Source organism: Petromyzon marinus, chromosome 11 (genome assembly GCF_048934315.1).
Source record: "Petromyzon marinus isolate PM22_M1 ecotype Great Lakes invasive population chromosome 11, UKy_Petmar_22M1.pri1.0, whole genome shotgun sequence".
Taxonomy (NCBI): Eukaryota; Metazoa; Chordata; class Hyperoartia; order Petromyzontiformes; family Petromyzontidae; genus Petromyzon; species Petromyzon marinus.
The window spans coordinates 1507446-1516554 of record NC_133677.1 but is presented as its reverse complement, the minus strand read 5'-3'; the positions used below and the strand labels follow the sequence as shown (position 1 = coordinate 1516554).

The 9109-nt window shown below is 55.7% G+C and overlaps 1 long non-coding RNA gene across 1 annotated transcript; it reads left to right on the top strand.

The window, feature by feature from the left end:
• The first annotated feature begins 255 nt into the window (after positions 1-255).
• Positions 256-2139, top strand: LOC142924269 (uncharacterized). Its single transcript, XR_012941452.1, has 2 exons — positions 256-366; positions 1949-2139. It is a non-coding gene; the product is annotated as an uncharacterized LOC142924269 (long non-coding RNA).
• The last annotated feature ends 6970 nt before the right edge of the window (positions 2140-9109 follow it).

The window sequence follows — 9109 nt, the reverse complement described above, 5'->3', positions numbered from 1 at the left end:
AACAAACCTCAGCCCATGAGTGCCGTGGCTTCGTGGGCCACTTCGCGCCGCGATTCTCATTCGCGCCGCGCGCATCCCCCTCTCGTTGACGGGCAGGCGATGACTAATTAGGACGCCGGCTCTTTGTGTGATGCTGCGGTAATTGGAAATCAAAGCGGAGCGCGCGCCGCGAGCTCTGTGGAATAAATAAATAAATAGATGGCCCGGCTAATTGAGTCGGGTCGGGAAGCTCCGCACCAGACGTCGACGTTCTGACCGGCACGCGACACGGACGCACCTTCTCCAAGTGCGTCCGTGTCGCGGGCCATCCTCGATCCACCGCTGGATGAAGGCCTTCACGCGCCATCCCTGTGTCTGTCGGTCGTGGTGGGTGGGTCATTCTTCACCGCGTTGCTCAGTTGCGGGGTTTTTGTGCGCGGGGGAGGGGGCACGCGTGGTGGCACCACGCGTGGCGGCACGCGTGGCGGCACGCGTGGTGGCTTGCCGCGTGCGAGCAAGGGGGTGATGGGTTTGGTTTCATTGATCTGCGAGGAACAACAAGGAGAGATCTTGAGCTGCGTTGTGATCTGCCGAGAAGCCGCGAGGCTGCATAAATGGACCCGGGGTTTCGGGATGACTTGGACCGTGGCACTGCCTCTTTAGCGGAGATGCCTTTTACGTTGCCGTTCAAGGGCCAATGCACGAAACGTCAACCTATAGTCCAGGGTTTTTTCTTCGCTTTGAGTGTTCGGTTCGTGAAACTTCGGACTGTGCATGCGGCTTGCATGATTCTACCAAAAATTCGCTATACGCGGTCTTGAATTTGATTTGTGATGCGGTCGGACGTGGGACAACATTGGGTAATTGAAGTTTGTGCGCGCTACTCGAGAGGTAGCCGTCTCCTCGTGCGGTGCACTGTGGGTTGGCTGACGTGTGCGGGTCCACGCTAGGCTATTTCGCTTTGTACGCCCCCCTCCCACCCCCCTTTTGTGTAACGCATCTACTACCGCATAGAGCGAGGGGAAACATGCATAATTATTCCACTTTAGGGGCGGCAGTTGACGAACGTGTGGAGGTCGTGTTGGTTGTGTTTGTTACACCACCTGACGAGGCCGTCTCACGCGCAGAAAGACACAAGTAGGTGACAAGTTGATGCATAAAATAAAAGCCTGTAATGGGTAAAATTATACGTAGGCTTTCGCGACCAATGTTAAGATTCCTAATTGTAAATCTAAGATTTTGTTGACATTTGATGCTGCTGCATGCGATCTCCGGCGACACGTCGAGTTTCTGTGCATTGCCAACTCTTTTGCCAGGAATTTTCAGCATTCCGCCTCCCTGGTTTTGCTAATTAATCCAAATTGGTGTGCATATTTTAACCCACGTGACCGTGACTGCTCTATCTCACCTGGCCGTGTCGGGTGGTGGAGGGTTCCAAGGCTAACAGTCGGCATCATTCCTCGGACACGATCTGACCCCGAAACTAAGCAAGTCGTGCGCCTCGACACACAACGGAAGGCGTTCGGGGTGGCGGGGGGGGATGGCGTCGGCCAATGGGAGCTGACCCAAGAAATACAACAGCCGCCATTCCCGACACAGGCCACGTGGTTGCCCCTCATCCAGCAGTGGATTTGCAGCAGCCTGAACGTTGTTGTGGTTGTTGTTATTCTAGTTGTTGTTAAATTAGAGTGCTTTCCCAGAGCTAGCCCCCCGCCCCACATGCCACCACCTTCAAGGTGACCCGGAGCGTTAATAATTAATGTATGTATTATCACAGTAATTGCCGTTTGCAGCGGCTTTGTGTCTCGATGGGGGGGGTAATTAAATTTGTGTAGTGAAGATCAATTGAAGGCGAGGATCTCGGGGGGGGCGATAAGACGCAGCGGCTTCGTGGCCTTGGCGCTGTGCGTCTGCTGACGTCCGTCGACGGCGTTTACGGAATTGTCTCCCCCCCCCCCTCCCCCCATAGTGACGACAGCCATCGGTGACGTCACAATCCAACGCCGTCGAAATCTTCAACAGCGTTCACGTCACCGTAGGCACCGACAACATCAACAACATCATCACTTCACACCAACATCATCATTCTGTGGCTCTTTCTGTAAAGTCACGTCGATAGAAAAAAAGTACTATCATAAATAAAGTGAATACAAAATATCACGACGTTTTGGTCGCGACACAAGCGGTCGTCATCTACCAACGTGACTTTACCGAAAGAACCACAGAACATGAATTCCTGCAGTCACGAAAGTTAAGTAAAAAAAACAATAATCATTATCCATCACTTCACGCCACCCCCCCCCCCCCCCCAACAGAACCTCTCCCCTCTAACCACCGAAACGTCGACTATGTTCATAATAACACACACGCGCCACCACCACCAACACACACACACACACAAGCGCGTCACCCACCACCACCAACACACACACACGCGTCACCCACCACCAACACACACACAAGCGCGTCACCCACCACCACCAACACACACACGCGCGTCACCCACCACCACCAACACACACACACAAGCGCGTCACCCACCACCACCAACACACACACACACGCGCGTCACTCACCACCACCAGCACACACACACACACAAGCGCGCGTCACCCACCACCACCACCACCAACACACACACACGCGTCACCCACCACCACCAACACAAACACACAAGCGCGCGTCACCACCACCAACACACACACGCGCGCGTCATCACCACCACCAACACACACACACACGCGTCACCCACCACCACCAACACACACGCGCGCGCGCGTCACCCACCACCACCACACACACACGCGCGCGTCATCACCACCACCAACACACACACACGCGTCACCCACCACCACCAACACACACGCGCGCGCGCGTCACCCACCACCACCACACACACACAAGCGCGCGTCACCCACCACCACACACACACACACGCGTCACCCACCACCACCAACACACACACACAAGCGCGTCACCCACCACCAACACACACACACACACAAGCGCGTCACCCACCACCACACACACACAAGCGTGTGTGTGTGTGGAAACCCCAGGCAGGCGCACTCCAGGTCGGACTGCCAGAGCGATCCGCTCCGCGTGTTTCTGGTCGCCCGCCCGCCCCCTGATCTGCTTTAATGGGGAGCAGCTGACTCGTTTAACCCCGTGGCGCTTGCGGCTCCTGCGACCCTCTTAGCCCCCAACACCTGCACCGCTCCTCCACTGCTGCTGCTGCTGGTATCGCGGCTGTGAGCCATCGCGCACAGGCGGCTACCCACACAAAGGAGTGGCTCGGTACGAATGTTTACCGTGAATACATCATGGGACGTTGAGCGTCCAAGTACGAAATCAGAAATCACCGTCGTCATCGGCCACCATCTATCAATGGCTGGGTTCGGAGCGCAGCTCGCTAACCACTGCGCCACCCCCACCGGCAACAAAGACAAATATCTCCCGTATAGCCTTAGCATACTATTGGGACAAGTGTAAGAATAACATAAATACAATAACCAATGTCACATTGTATTAAGCCGCATTGAGTCTCGAGACTGGTTTCCAGGAGGTGTCGTGCTGCTGCAATGAGATGTTTGGTTTCTTGGTCATCCAGTGAGACTTTGGCGTCGTGTGGGCGGAATGCGCATGCTCACGCTGCTGCAGATTTCTCGGCGCTACCGCGGATTTCGCCGAACAGCCTTCGCTATCATTGGCTTTTGGGCAAGTGAGGCCCCTTGGGCGATGAAGATTATGGAGGGGGAGGAGGGCCGGAAGGGGGGCCCTGGGGTGGGCGTTCTCCTCCACTATAACCTCCACTCCCATCCCCTACAACCATATAATCCACACTCCCATAAAACTCCCATCCTATATAACCATAAAACCTACACTGCCATAAAACTCACGTTCCACATACCCGTATAAACCCACACTGTATCCAGTAATAACCTTTACGGCTTTTTTGCCATGCCACTGCTGGATGAAGCCTCGTTCCCACGGCATGGCGATTGGGGAGGTTGTTTGACCATACTTCACCACGCCATTCACTGGTGAAGGAAGTCGGGGTGAGGGAGGGAGGGAGGGGTAATATGATTGGTTCAGATATCACTCGCCACTGATGTTAGCCGTGGCCGGGTTCATAGTGAACGGTGGATCCGCGGTTAGAGCGGGCTGCTCGCCATTTGGGGTTTGCGACTTCAAATTCTGGGTTGGAGGTTTATTTTTACAGAATAAGTTCTCCTTCTTCCCTGCTGGTCCTAGGAAGGCAAACGCCACGGCCACAGGAATGGGGAATTTCCACCACCGGCTCGGGGCTGTAAAACATGAGCCGCATGTGCATCGCCTGAATGTTCGTTCGAGCAAGAAATCGCGTTGACTCCGGAGGATGAAACGGTGGTTCGCACTAAAACTAAACAAGTAAACAACTTTTTTTTTAACCAGGTAAGGCTCTGTGAGCTATATAGTTCTTTTTCAAAAGCGACCTGGCGATCACCAATGAGAGCTCGACGAGAGTGGCTCATCACGTGGAAATGTTAACAGCAGCCAAACGCTCTGAACACGTGTTTCTAAATGTGGAAGGCAAACCGCAGGACCCGGAGAAGAAAACCACGCGACCAGAGGGGGGGGGGGGGGAGAGAGACACACGCAAACTCCAAATATACAGCAGCAGACGTCAGGGTCGGGATCGAATCCACGACCACCTGCATACCGGGCGAGGGAGTTAACATCTCCTAGCCACCGTGGCACCATTCCGTAGCTCGCCAATACCCACAAAGTGTCCGCTCCGTAGCACCGCCGCTGTTGACTTGCCCACAGCGAGGCGAAGCGGAACCCTCGCATCGTTATCGACCGCAGCAGTGGGATGATGGAGCTGAGTTCACCCCCCATCCACCCAAACCAGGAGTTGAACTCGCAACCTTCAGGTCGCGAGCCTCTCGCCTGTGAGAGAGAGAGGGCGGGGGGGGGGGGGGGCGCATCCGAGTTGCGTCTTCCACGAAGGGCCTCGCTGACGGCGTGGGAGCGTGCCGACCGCGCCAATGGAGACGCGACTATAAAAGGCCGCTTCGCTTTATGGGCAAAATAAATTTTGGATGCCTCGAAGCGAGGGGAGCGCTCCGTTGCGGCGATGCCATTCGAGGTCCCCGGCCTGAATTGACGGCAAGGGTCCGTGCTGGGGGGGGGGGCATGGGGACGGAGAGACGGCCCTTATAAACTGGCCAAAAAAACACAACTATATTTTATTTTAACCAGGTAAGGCCCGCTGAGCTATGTAGCTTTTTTTCACAAGAGCCATGGCGATCACAAAATGAGAGCTCAATTAAGTGGCCAATCACGTGGGAACGTGTAGCAGCATCCAAATACTCCAAACGCGTGATGTTGATTCTAAATGTGGAGGGGAAACCGGAGCAATCGGATAAAAAAATCGACGCGACGATAAACTAAATCGTTGCAACGAAATGAGTTTTCAATTCGTATTTCAAAGTGCTTAGGAAGAGCGTTCCAGACGGCCACAGAAGCGCGTTTCTGAAATCGCGCGGCGATGCGGTGACCACCGCCTTTGTTCGATGTTTAGCCAAGAGCCCCTGCATGAGGACTCGAGGAATGTGGAACAGCAACAATACAGACAATGCGATACGCATCCTCCACGTGACTGTCTCCACTTTCGGTGCAGACCCCTGTACTATTTTACACATGGGCCTGCAACCGAAACAACAAGTTGAGACATTTGCTTTGTCATTCGGTAACAAAAAAATAATTTCAAGAGCCGCAATGCGCCGTGGTGGTGGTGGTGGTGATGAACACGAGACGGTGGTGGTGGTGAACACGAGACGGTGGTGGTGGTGGTGGTGAACACGAGACGGTGGTGGTGGTGGTGGTGAACACGAGACGGTGGTGGTGGTGGTGGTGAACACGAGACGGTGGTGGTGGTGGTGAACCCGAGGTGGTGGTGGTGGTGGTGGTGGTGAACATGAGACGGTGGTGGTGGTGGTGGTGCTGGTGGTGGTGCTGGTGGTGGTGCTGGTGGTGGTGAACACGAGACGGTGGTGGTGGTGGTGGTGAACATGAGACGGTGGTGGTGGTGGTGGTGGTGGTGGTGAACACGAGACGGTGGTGGTGGTGGTGAACACGAGACGGTGGTGGTGGTGAACACGAGACGGTGGTGGTGGTGGTGGTGGTGAACACGAGGTGGTGGTGGTGGTGGTGGTGGTGGTGGTGGTGGTGGTGGTGGTGGTGGTGGTGGTGGTGGTGGTGAACATGAGACGGTGGTGGTGGTGGTGGTGGTGCTGGTGCTGGTGGTGGTGAACACGAGGTGGTGGTGGTGGTGGTGGTGAACACGAGACGGTGGTGGTGGTGGTGGTGGTGAACATGAGACGGTGGTGGTGGTGGTGGTGGTGAACACGAGGTGGTGGTGGTGGTGGTAGTGGTGGTGGTGGTGAACATGAGACGGTGGTGGTGGTGGTGGTGCTGGTGGTGGTGCTGGTGGTGGTGAACACGAGACGGTGGTGGTGGTGGTGCTGGTGGTGGTGAACACGAGACGGTGGTGGTGGTGGTGGTGGTGAACATGAGACGGTGGTGGTGGTGGTGGTGAACACGAGGTGGTGGTGGTGGTGGTGATGGTGGTGGTGGTGGTGGTGAACATGAGACGGTGGTGGTGGTGGTGGTGAACACGAGGTGGTGGTGGTGGTGGTGAACACGAGACGGTGGTGGTGGTGAACACGAGACGGTTGTGGTGGTGGTGGTGAACACGAGACGGTGGTGGTGGTGGTGAACACGAGACGGTGGTGGTGGTGATGAACACGAGACGGTGATGGGCCACTTAAATAAATGACGTCACGAAGCAGTCCTTGAAGAGCCACGGCAGGTGACCGTCCCCCGCTTGGTCTGCGACGAACCACGACTCTGGACCGATTTCGACAATTGTCTCATCATCATCGTCAGCAGCAGCAGCAGCGGAGTATGTGACGCTTGCTCGACTCGTACGCTGGGGGGAAGTGGCCAGGGACGTGTGGGGGGAAGGAGGCGCCGCTGGTTCGACCACCGATGGTCGAGTGAGGCGCTCGCCGGTCACGAGGTTAGCGCAGACTGAGAATGCGCGCTCCTTCACAGCCGGGAGGCATGGAAGCCGATCGAGCGCGATGGTGGGCAGAGCAGTGGAGGTTTAAAAACATAATAATAATGAACGAGAACGTGTAGGAATACTGTACAAGCCCTGTCTTAATATAAATCCACAGCTGGATGAGGCCTTCCCCCCGCAAGTCGCGAGGGTGGTGGTGGGTTGTTAGACCGTGCTTCACCGCCGCGTTTAGCGCAGGTTGGTGAAGGGAGTTCAGGAGTTGGGGAGGGGCTGTCGGTAGGACCGGTTCGGATATCGCTCGCCACCGATGTTAGCCGTGGCCGGGGAATCGAACCCATGTAGCCGGGTTCGGGGTGCGGGTTCGGAGTGTGGCGAGTCGCGAGCGCATTCCGGGTGGGGTTGGTCACCACCATCGCCGAGGGCTCGGTCAGGATGCTCGGACTCCGCCTGCCGGGTTACCAAACCCCTTTCGCCAGGTCACAGCGACAGATGAGCATCACGGGCATTGGGGCTCATCTCCCGTTCACGGCCCTGCCGAGCCGGTGGCGGAAATTCCACGTTCCCATTGGCGGGGTCGCGTATTTCCGTAAGACAAGTCCACCTGTTGACTTCGCCACCCAGTGGTTCTGAGTTTTATCGACCCCCCCCCCCCCGGGGATATGATGGGCCGAGTCAACCGCGAGCCGAGCTTGCCTTCGGTGGCAGCAGTTCGTCACGTGGCCCATGGACTATCACGTGTGTTTATTCAAGGCAACAAAAGACAAAGATCTCCCGTATAACCTGAACAGACTTGTGGGGCAAGTGCTGTAAGCGAGTAGCGCCTAATGAAGGCCGTCACGACACACGAAGGGGTGCGGGTGGCCAGCGCCACGCCCGGCCGCCTTTGTCTCCTCAGTGCCGATGTTTAAACACCACACCAGGTGCCCGTTTAAGGCTGAGTCGACCTAGTGGGTGATCCCGGTGGACCAATATGTTGGCGGTGAGCGGGGGAATCGTAGCGCAGGGCGCTAACCACGAAACTCGCGTTGCACGTGAACGACAAAACGATAACGACCTTTACAACGAATATCCATTACAGCAAAATAAGTATACATCTACGAGTCAAAGTCGAGCAACACAAACACGAGGGGGAGGGAGGGCCAAGGTCCCACCATGTCATGGGCTAGAGAAACTGGAATTAAAATCAAATGAGAAGGAAAATTGAGTTAACACAATGGGACGGAACAATCCATTTAAATGTCTGCTGGAGAAAATTGCTCGCGATGGCCAAGGGGGTGGCGGTCCTAAGTGTTATTTCATGTTTTTGGTGGCTAGTCAAATAGATCCCTGGAGACTGTTTATTATTGTTATAATTGCTACCCACAATCCACCGCTGTGGCGCGCGCACTCATCGCCGTACTCGCTGGATTCTAAGACGCACCTTGGGTTGCGGTTTTTTTTTTACTTTCCAGAGCGTCTTATAATCCAGAGAATATGCGTCACGGTTTCCGCTTCATTGATTTATCGACCACGTCGTTGTTGTTGTTTTGCGTGTCCGCATGCACGTAGGATCCGTGCGTGTGAGCAGTACATCCTCTGCATGTTCAATGCCCTGTCACCAAACTCTGCTCCAAGCACCTCTCTTTCCCGTCTCATCATCACCACCACCACCATCAGCACCACCACCACATTCCTCACCACCACACACACTCCCTCCTCTCCCTCGTCACAACAACGCAACGCTCTCCTACCGCGTGTTGCATTCACAACCTCCAAGTTACTAGCGCTATCCTCCTCCAACTCGGCACGGCAACCTCGCTTTTCCTCGTCGCATCTACAACACTTTCTGCCATTGCCGCGTTCCATTCCGAACGTGCAGTTTGTCTCCCCTGTCGTGCCGTGCGATCCTTCACCTCCCCCCCCCCCTCCTCGTTTCACTCCAATGTGTGTGAAGGTCAAACATTGTCCTCATTCCACTTCCACTCCTCCACCGGCCCTTGGTCCCCGTCACCATCAGCCACGACGCTTAATCGACTGGTGGATTAATCCCCTTGCACCCCCCCCCCCCCAGCTGCTACCGTG